Here is a 10,721-nt window from a genome sequence, read left to right on the forward strand (position 1 = left end):
GACCGGAAAACCCCTCTTTACGCTTAATCCTATCAATTCGGTAACCCAATCGATTCGGTTACCTTATCATTCGGTAACCCTATCATACTGTTACCTGATTGTAATGGTAACCTTATTGAAACGGTAACCCTAACCTTTAACCGAGTTAATCTCAAAACCCCATCGCGATAGGGTTTTTGTTAAGGGTTTTTAACAGGTTTTCATTCAGTTATGGTAACCTTTATTATCGGTTGCTTACTGGTTTGCTACATTAAAGTAGTTTTAGTGATGTGCCGTCAGAACTAAAAAAATACTAAAAAAATTGTTTATTTTATTTACTTTATTTAAATTTTGTTAATTTTATTGACTTTATTTATTAAATTAATTTAATTTAATTTATTTATTTAATTTATTGAATTTATTGAATTTATTGAATTTATTTCTTTTTTTGAATTTATTTAATTTACTTAATTTATTGAATTTATTGAATTTATTTCTTTTTTTGAATTTATTTAATTTACTTAATTTATTGAATTTATTTAATTTATTTAATTAATTTAATTAATTGAATTAATTTAATTAATTTAATTAATTGAATTAATTTAATTAATCGATCGAAAATTAAATTAATTTAATTAATTTAATTAATTTAATTAATTTAATTAATTTAATTAATTTAATTAATTTAATTAATTTAATCAATTTAATCAATTTAATCAATTTAATCAATTTAATCAATTTAATCAATTTAATCAATTTAATCAATTTAATTAATTTTATTTAATTTTATTTAATTTAATTAATTTTATTTAATTTATTTAATTTATTTAATTTATTTAATTTATTTAATTTATTTAATTTATTTAATTTATTTAATTTATTTAATTTATTTAATTTATTTAATTTATTTAATTTATTTAATTTATTTAATTTATTTAATTTATTTAATTTATTTAATTTATTTAATTTATTTAATTTATTTAATTTATTTAATTTATTTAATTTATTTAATTTATTTAATTTATTTAATTTATTTAATTTATTTAATTTATTTAATTTATTTAATTTATTTAATTTATTTAATTTATTTAATTTATTTAATTTATTTAATTTATTTAATTTATTTAATTTATTTAATTTATTTAATTTATTTAATTTATTTAATTTATTTAATTTATTTAATTTATTTAATTTATTTAATTTATTTAATTTATTTAATTTATTTAATTTATTTAATTTATTTAATTTATTTAATTTATTTAATTTATTTAATTTATTTAATTTATTTAATTTATTTAATTTATTTAATTTATTTAATTTATTTAATTTATTTAATTTATTTAATTTATTTAATTTATTTAATTTATTTAATTTATTTAATTTATTTAATTTATTTAATTTATTTAATTTATTTAATTTATTTAATTTATTTAATTTATTTAATTTATTTAATTTATTTAATTTATTTAATTTATTTAATTTATTTAATTTATTTAATTTATTTAATTTATTTAATTTATTAAACTTATTTAATTTATTTATTTTAATTATTTTAGTTATAATATAATAATATTTATAATAAGAACACACCACACAGGTAGGTATAAAGATAAACAAAGGAAAGGCAAAAAAACTTGTTTGTGCTGGAGGCTTCATAGACCGCCCATGCCAACCTCGGTTATTCAATAATAAGTTGAATTTAAGTGTGCGTAAAGATTACAATCGTTTGAACTGATCAAAAACCTCATAATGAGGTAACTGAATAGACTGGGTTTTTATTTCGGTTACCGGTAACAGAGGTTAACTCGATCTGATACGGTTACCGAATCAAAGTGTTACCTTATTAAGCGGTTACCGTTATGGTAGGGGTTTTTATAAACACCTCTAAAATAACCCTATGAAAAACCCCGGTTAAGGTAACCGGTTCCTGTCCCTGGTACGGCACCATACCGCACAAACAAGTTAACCGTGCTATACCTATCATTTTTAAACAACAGTATGAAATTGTTAGTTCTTGTTTAACAAGCTATCTAATGTCAATTTCGGCGATGCATGACCTAACCGGCCCTTCCCCGTCACGGTTGGCCGCCCGCGCTTTTTACTCGTTTATCCGTTGCAATGCAACTCGACAAGTGTATTTCTAATTTCTATGCATCGTTGGGGAACGGACCATATTAATGGCTACAAATATAATGACCACCAAAAAATACTTTGGTACCCTAAATAAAAAAATCATGCTTACCAAAAAAAAATACTGAACACCAAAAAAATAAGACCTAAAAATACAAAAGTACCACCATTTTAATTACGACTGCACTTCAAATTGTATTCAAATACCAAATATATTGAATGATCACCAAAAATCATTAATGATCACCAAATCTTGAAGACCAAATTAATGCGATATTTTCACCTAAATAAACCACTATGATTACCAAAAAATGTATACATATTACCAAATAAACTGATGCCATAATTACTAGCCCCTCCCGCTCAACCCCCCGTACCCCGCATAGGGATTGCAAATCCGAATCTATAGTTGGTCAAGCAGATCTTGTCAGTAGAAAAAGGCGGCAAATTTGAAAAATGTAGGCGCGAAGGGATATCGTCTCATAGAAAATTTGAATTTCGCGCCCTTTTCTACTGACAAGATTTGCTTGACCATCTATATTTTACAAAATCCGGATTTTCGGATAATTTTCACGCCGAAATCCGAACTTCGGATAAAATCCGGATTTAGGGAATGTTTTCTTGGTACCTGGAATAAAAAAAAAAAACGACTTTCTAATAAGAAATTAGTCTTTTTATTTACTGTAATTTTAGTCTTATGATCAAATAACAAGTTATATTAATTACACAGTTATATTATATCAATAACAAAAGCAACTTGGAAACAAAAAAATATCTTGTTTAATAATTTTAATTAAGAATCCTACAGTCATGACACTGAGATCAAAATTTCTTGGGGGTTTTAGCACATCTCCACTGCGGAAGTTGCGGAACCGAAGTCAAAGTCAAAATATTCTTTATTGAGTAGGCTTAGCAACAAGCACTTTCGAATCGTCAGTTACAAATATTATCTTATACTAGACGGGCCCGCAGCTCCGCTCGCGTAAGTGAAATAAAGAGTTTGTCTTAAGACGAAACAGGAGCTGAGTTTTAAATATTTTAGGTAAATATACTCGTCTCGCTAACGGAAGCGCCACCTAAAAGTAGTGCGATAAGGACAAGGCGAAAAATCCTGCGTAAAAATCTCAAAAATCGAGGTTTCGTACTCCTCTGTTTCCTCCTCCAAAACTTAACCAATCGTAACCAAATTTGGAAATCTAAATGATTATGAAATTATCTGTGTCGGACCGTTTTGCTTTTTTGGCTAATTGATATCAGTTTTGAATGCCACGCTTCTCATTGCGGCATAGTCAATTAGGCCATTTTGGCCATTTTTGAAGGGCTCTAGCGCCTTAAAAAACAAAAATATCAAAAAAAGCAAAACGGTCCGACACAGATATTGACAATATTAATCTGTGTTGAAAAAATCATTGCTCTAGCTTCAAAAACCACGGAGGAAAACGAGGAGTACGTTTGTATGCAGAAATGACCACTCCCGTTGGCTCTTAAATTTAGTTAAATACCGATATTATTATGTATTCAACCCTACCAGGGTTTATAACTGTGATAGGGATTTCTTATTTGTAGCCGTTATTTGGATAATTTAATTCGCAAATTTCTCATTGCGAAAGGGCAAGATGGTATTTTTTCATCTACGTAGGTATTTATTTAAAACTTGATTCAACAAAAACGAAATTATTTATTTTTATAAGCCTAGTTGCAAAAACATTCATTAGATTAATTTCCGCCTTAAGACAAATATGGACGACCACCGCCGATAAATCGCCTTTTAATACAAGTCCCCATTTCCCTTTCTGGATATTAACATTAGGTACTTACTACGGCTACGGTGACGCAACGACCCAAAGTGAGTCCTAGCCTCCGACACCAGATCACGCCATGTTTCTCGGTCTTGCAATAGCTCTCGCCAGTCGCCATGGCCGAGGTTGAGCAGGTCTTGAGCAACTACGTCGTTTCAGCGGTACCTAAGACGTCCACTCGGGCGTCTCCCATTTTGTTGTCCCAAGTACGCTCTCTTCACGGCACGGTCCTCTCCCATTATCTCTGTGTCCGAGCCAATGAAGCTGCCGCTTTGGTCTCTCAATATTTCGCCACTATATCGTAACACATCCTTATTTATTTAATTACACAAAGACTGACTGTCTTTCCGTGACCACAGCTGGTGCAACTCAGCTGAAACGTCGGAATTAAAGGTAAAAACAATGAAATTATATCGCGGTAGACCCGTTTGTGTAATTAAATATGTGTACAAAACGCGAGAGTTTAAAGTGTTACATCCTTATTTCTATGGCAACAAAGTTATATTACGATATTTGGCTGACTGCTGACTGTACATTTGCTTATTTGCAGTAATCAGAACATTTTAACGGTGCAAAAGGCAATTGTATAATAGTTTAACAAAAAATCCGAAAATTCGGATTTGGGTTTAAAAATCCGGATTTAGAAACGGATTGAAAAATTGGCGGATAATCCGGATTTTCGAAGTTCGAATAATCCGGATTGCAATCCCTAACCCCGCACCGCATACCTACCTTACCTAATCTACTTTTCTAGTAGCATTTCGTTATGCTACTAGAAAAGTAAGTCAAACTGCTATCAGTTAAGTGGGTTAGGTTAGCACTGCGACCCTTACAGAAACGAAATGGTACTAGAAAAGTAGGTCAGGTTAGGTTTGAACTGCGACCTTTACAGAAACGAAATGCTACTATAAAAGTGGGTTAGGTTAGGTTAGAACTACGATCCTCACAGAACCGAAATGCTACTAAAAAAGTGGGCTAGGTTAAGTTTCAACTGCTACCCATACAGATACGAAATGCTACTAGTAAAGTGGGTTAGGTTAGGTTTGAACTGCGACCCATACAGAAACGAAATGCTACTAGAAAAGTGGGTTAGGTTGGCTATTCTATTAAAGCAAATGACTCCAAAATAATCATTCTTCTAGAAACGAAATGCTACTAGAAAAGTGGGTTAGGTTAGGTTTGAACTGCGCCCCATACAGAACCAAACTGCTATCAGAAAAGTGGGTTAGGTTAGTTTTGAACTGCGACCCTTACAGAAACCAAATGCTACTAGAAAAATGGGTTAGGTTAGGTTTGAACTGCGACCCTTACAGAAAAGAAATGCTACTAGAAAAGTGGGATAGGTTAGGTTTGAAATGCGACCCTTACAGAAAAGAAATGCTACTAGAAAAGTGGGTTAGGTTAGGTTTGAACTGCGACCCTTGCAGAAAAGAAATGCTACGAGAAAAGTGGGTTAGGTTAGGTTTAAACTGCGACTCTTACAGAAAAGAAATGCTACTAGAAAAGTGGGTTAGGTTAGGTTTGAACTGCGACCCTTACAGAAAAAAAATGCTATAAGAAAAGTGGGTTAGGTTAGGTTTGAACTGCGACCCATACAGAAACGAAAAGCTACTAGAAAAGTGGGTTAGGTTAGGTTTGAACTGCGACCCTTGCAGAAAAGAAATGCTACTAGAAAAGTGGGTTAGGTTAGGTTTGAACTGCGACCCTTACAGAAACGAAATGCTACTAGAAAAGTGGGTTAGGTTAGGTTAGAACTGCGACTGTAACAGAAATAAAATGCTACTAGAAAAAGGTGACCAAGTGGATTAATTAATTTAATAGGATAACGATAATTATATTAAATATTTGCACATTTTTAATTAAAATTTGGTTACAATTGTGGTGGTCATTTACTATTTTTGGGTTTACAATGATTATTTTGGAGTCATTTGCTTTAATATTATATCAAGATTTAAAAATTTGGTTATAATTTTACATTAAAATGGAGTTCTAATTTTGGTGGTCATTTACTATTTTTGGGTTTACAATGATTATTTTGGTGTCATTTTCTTTAATAGGATAGCAAGATGTAAAAATTTGGTTATCATTTCACATTAAAATGGGGTTTGAAATTTGGTAATCATTTAGTATTTTTGGGTTAATAATGATTAGTTTGGTGTCATTTCCTTTAAAAGGATAGTAAAGTGTAATAAAATTGGTAATCATTTCACATTAAAATGGTGTTATAATTTTGGTGATCATTCATTATTTTAGGGTGGTAAAATAGATTTTTTTGGTATTAAATTTTACTAAATCTGGTGATCAGTTAAATAGCAGCCCATAATATATTAATAACTAGTACCAGTAGTACCCGCAGGGCCGTCTTTAACTATGCTAGGCTGGGGCCTTTGGGCACATAAGAATTTGGGGGCCCTTTTGGAAAGTAAAGAAAGCGAATTAAACTAACATTTTTCTACTATGATCTTCTGTTTATTATGGGTAATCAAATATACTGTTGCTGTCTGTCCTTCGGGGCCCCCTGAGGATGGGGGCCCTGGGCAGGGGCCCCGTGTGCCCTTATGGTAAAGACGGTACTGAGTAGCAGTGGCAGTAATTTTTCAGATGGCGCCAACATAGGCTTCACTTGTCATTCTGGTTTAATCCTAAAAATAAGGTAGAACTAAAGTAGAACGCTGCACTAGTATTCGACATGGGCACTTTATGTCAAAGTAATATAGGTTAAATTTGAACGGCGAAGATTTTTCTGTATCGTGAAAGTAATTCTGTCTGTCTCTTTGTCACCTTTTCAGCTAAACAACTGCCATGTAAACTGGTGAAATTTGCCATGCAGGTAAAAAGTTAAAGCCCTGTAGATGGTTCTTGAATTGTTTTATATTTTGAAATCAAGTTCTCTGGATAAGAGGCGGGAAATAACTCAGTCCCAATCCCACACCTGAGTACTATGGACAGTTCGAAAATTAGTAAAAATTGCTCTTTAAAAAACATATCGGCAATCGCATTGGTTTTATACTAGTACCGACAAACATGGTACGGACTGCGCCAAGGTGGATTGACAGTGGGTTCTTAGGTATCTACAGAAAGTATGATAATTGCTGTCGTGTAAGGCAATCCTTGTTATGGCAAACATTAATTGTTACCGGATCGCCCTAAAATCACGGTATGCTTCAAATTTGGCTTGGCACCGACTTCAAACATATTAGTTAGTAACGCATATACTTATAAACGGATTAAGTATATTTTATTTTATCCTTTTTGAAGTCGGTTTTCTTTTTTTTTGTAAAAGTTTTTATTAACTGAGCTGTCAGAGGATAGTTAGTTACGCAATAACTATAGTAAATTTGTTTAATTTTAACCAAAATTTTGTTCAAGTATTATGTTAAGCATAGTGCCTATATTCTTTTTGCGTTGGTTGAGCGTTTCTCTGTTATTTCAAGATAACAGATAAGATATAAGATAACATACGTCTGACACGGCAGTTCGGTCTTCTCATTTAGCTACTTAAACCAATTATTTGTTCTATGTTTGAGCACTAACCTCCTACAGCTCTCTCGGATGCTTCAGGCCTTTTGGCCCCACGCAGAGCTTGGCCTTCGACCTTCGCACTAGCTATCCACACCACGTTTCACGTAAACAAGTGCGGTCGTGGCCCTGATACAGCCTACCCGCTATTTTTAATCTTAAGTCCGACTCACGCTTGACTGCAGACTTTTTATAGATTTTCCAGTAATCAACAGGTAAAGAACTATATTTCGTGTGTTTTCCAAAATTTAGGCCTGTAGTTTCAGATGATTGGACACTTAATACGACACGACCACTTCTTTAAAACTATCCTGGAGGGGCGGATAGGATACAAGCGGGGTAGAGGAAAACCTAGACGCAGCTTTTTAGAGCAAGTGAAAGAAAAAGTAGGGGTCTTGTCGTATCAAAAAGTCAAAAAGCTGGAACATACCCCACCGACAAGAGAATATCTCTTAAGTTAATGATGATGAGTTTCAGACGCTTGAAGTAGGTACTAATTTTGTTCTGTGTTTGAGCACTAACCTCCCGCAACTCGGCCTTCGTCCGCGCGTTTTTAATAGCCTCTGCGCTTCGGGCCTTCGGCCATAAGCGTAGCTCGGCCTTCGGCCTTCGCAATGGCTGTCCACACCACGTTTTACCTAAAACATTACCAACAAGGTTGCACAACCCTATCATCCGCCTTAATTGAAAATAAATCTCTGGACCTCACTCAACATCACACAACCCTCAGAGAAGCTAGAAAAGAATGCATGAAAAAGAAGGATTCTCAAGACGATGACCTAATGGAATCTATTCTAGAAACACTTTCTCCTAGAAAAAAACGTGCAATCGAGCGTTCAATTTTCACGAAAACTAAAACAAAATCTTCCATTTGGCTCTCCGTCATACCAACAAGGAAAGACCATTTTGACTTACTTATCGCCACTAGAATTTAGAGACGCAATGGCACTGCGATACCACAGAACACCTGTCTCCATGCCCAAATCATGTGATGGCTGCGGCAATGATGACTTCAACGTCGACCACGCCCTCTGCTGCAAAACGGGTGGTTTAATAACACGTCGCCACAACGAAATTAGAGATCTGTTTTGTGAGCTATGTCAGCACGCTTGGGGGAACGTGGTCAAATAACCCATCATCACCGAAGGCGACGGTGGACTTCGCGGGGATCTCTGCTGCCGCGGCGTCTGGGATGCACAGAGGGAGGCGTTATTTGATATCCGTGTCGTAGACACCGACGCTCCTTCTTATATCTCACGTCCCGTAGCATCCGTCCTAAAATCCGCCGAAGAAGAGAAAAAAAGAAAATACCCGAATGCCTGTGAAAAGCGTCACGCAACTTTCACACCCCTCGTCACATCCGTAGATGGAGTCTTCGCTCCGCAAATGTCCACCTTCATCAAACATCCCGGTGAAGCCATCGCTGACCGTTGGGACAGATCCCTTAGTGTAGTAATGGGCTGGCTAAAATCCAAAATTATAATTTCGATAATACGAGCCACCAGTATGTGTATCCGTGGGACACGGCACAAATTCAAAGCCATCCAACATTACTTCGGTCTCAATGACGGTGCAGCCCTACCTAACCCGTCTACCTCCACTCTGCACTAGCGCCATGTTTTTGTTGTTGCTTATTCTGTTTTTTTACAATTTTACATTTTTGATGATTAAATGCCTTTAAGTTAAAATACTAGATTCATGTGGTTTTGAGGCAATGGGGTTAAGGCAACTGTCAAAGGTTTGCATATGGCGCCATCATAGCTTGCCCCTCATTGCCTTATTCTATAAGAAAAATTCCATTAAAAAAAACAACGGGTTGCACTCCGGGAGTGCCGGCAGAAGTGAAAACTCAACGACATTGTAACTAAAATATTAATAACATATAGTACAAAATGTCTGCAGTACTATGTGTAATTGATGTTAACGCCATTTAGCGTTGTATCGTCGCATTACTTGAAACTAGGCGTCACAAACCCGGTTTCACCGAAATCGAAAAAACCGGCTAAACCGGGTTTACAGCCAATTGCAAAAACCGGGTTTTCACTTTGACAAAACCGGCTTCTTCGAGTTTTTCGATTTTACTGTTTTATATAAGTTCATTATTTTGAAGAGCAAATTAAAAGAAAAAACAATACATTATACGCACTAATTGTATAAATAAACAGCTTTTTAGTCTCCAACGTTATGTCTATTTGCGCAGTTTTGCAGATAGGCTGCTTAGGTGCTCCTTGAAATTGAGGCTTCAATTCAGGCCCTAATAGCATTTTCTTGTAGGGATTTTGTTGGGCCTTTGTTTACGTATTAGTTGGGCAACCGTTATATTTGGCCGTACGATTTGCTGGAGGGCCCTCAACAAAGGCCCTCCCGAAGATTCCCAACAGAGGGCCATAAGAGTAATTTTTCCGTTGGGCCTATTTAAATAAATCATACAATTATTCAACGGTGGTGGTTTTGGTTGGGCCGTGGGTGGGCCTATACACATTTGTTTGATGGTTGGTTAATTGTTACATTTGGCCGTACGATTTGCTGGAGGGCCCTCGACAAAGGCCCTCCCGAAGATTCCCAACAGAGGGCCATTAGAGTAATTTTTTCGTTGGGGCTATTTAAATAAATCATACAATTATTCAACGGTGGTGGTTTTGGTTGGGCCGTGGTTGGGCCTATACACATTTGTTTGATGGTTGGTTAATTGTTACATTTGGCCGTATGGCTTGCTGTAGGGCCAACTGCAAAAAAATAAAAAAGGGCAATTTTTTCGTTGTGCTTCTGTTTGCAAATTCAACAATTACCCAACGGCAAGTCAGGTAGGTCGGTAGGTAGTCGTGCACCAGGTTGAAGGCCCAACACAGCTTGTCCCACAAAGGGCCAACATTGTAACTTTAACGTAGGGCCTTGTGTAGGATTCTTACAATACCACCGTAGGTAAATAGTTGTGTAATTTATAGTGTGCCTACAGTCTAATTATGTAATGGGCTTTTGTTTACGAGTCCTACAGTTACCCTACGTTAAGTAAGTGGTTGTGTAATACGACGTTGGGCCTTTGCTGATAAATATTACAATTACACTACGGTAGGCATTGGTTGTATCCACATGAAGGCCCTAGGCTAGGCAGCAGTTGTTGTTAATCTTCTCTGTATCGTTCCAATTTTAGTATATGTACTGCCGAAGCAAGTACACTTACTATACACTCTAATTTGTATATATGTGACGTTCCACGGGAAAAGGTACCTTATGAGGGTTTCTAGTTTCGGAGATATGAAATGTTTTGTAAAGAGGTGAAAAAATGCTCAATTT

Source organism: Cydia splendana, chromosome 20 (assembly GCF_910591565.1).
Source record: "Cydia splendana chromosome 20, ilCydSple1.2, whole genome shotgun sequence".
NCBI classification, from domain to species: domain Eukaryota; kingdom Metazoa; phylum Arthropoda; class Insecta; order Lepidoptera; family Tortricidae; genus Cydia; species Cydia splendana.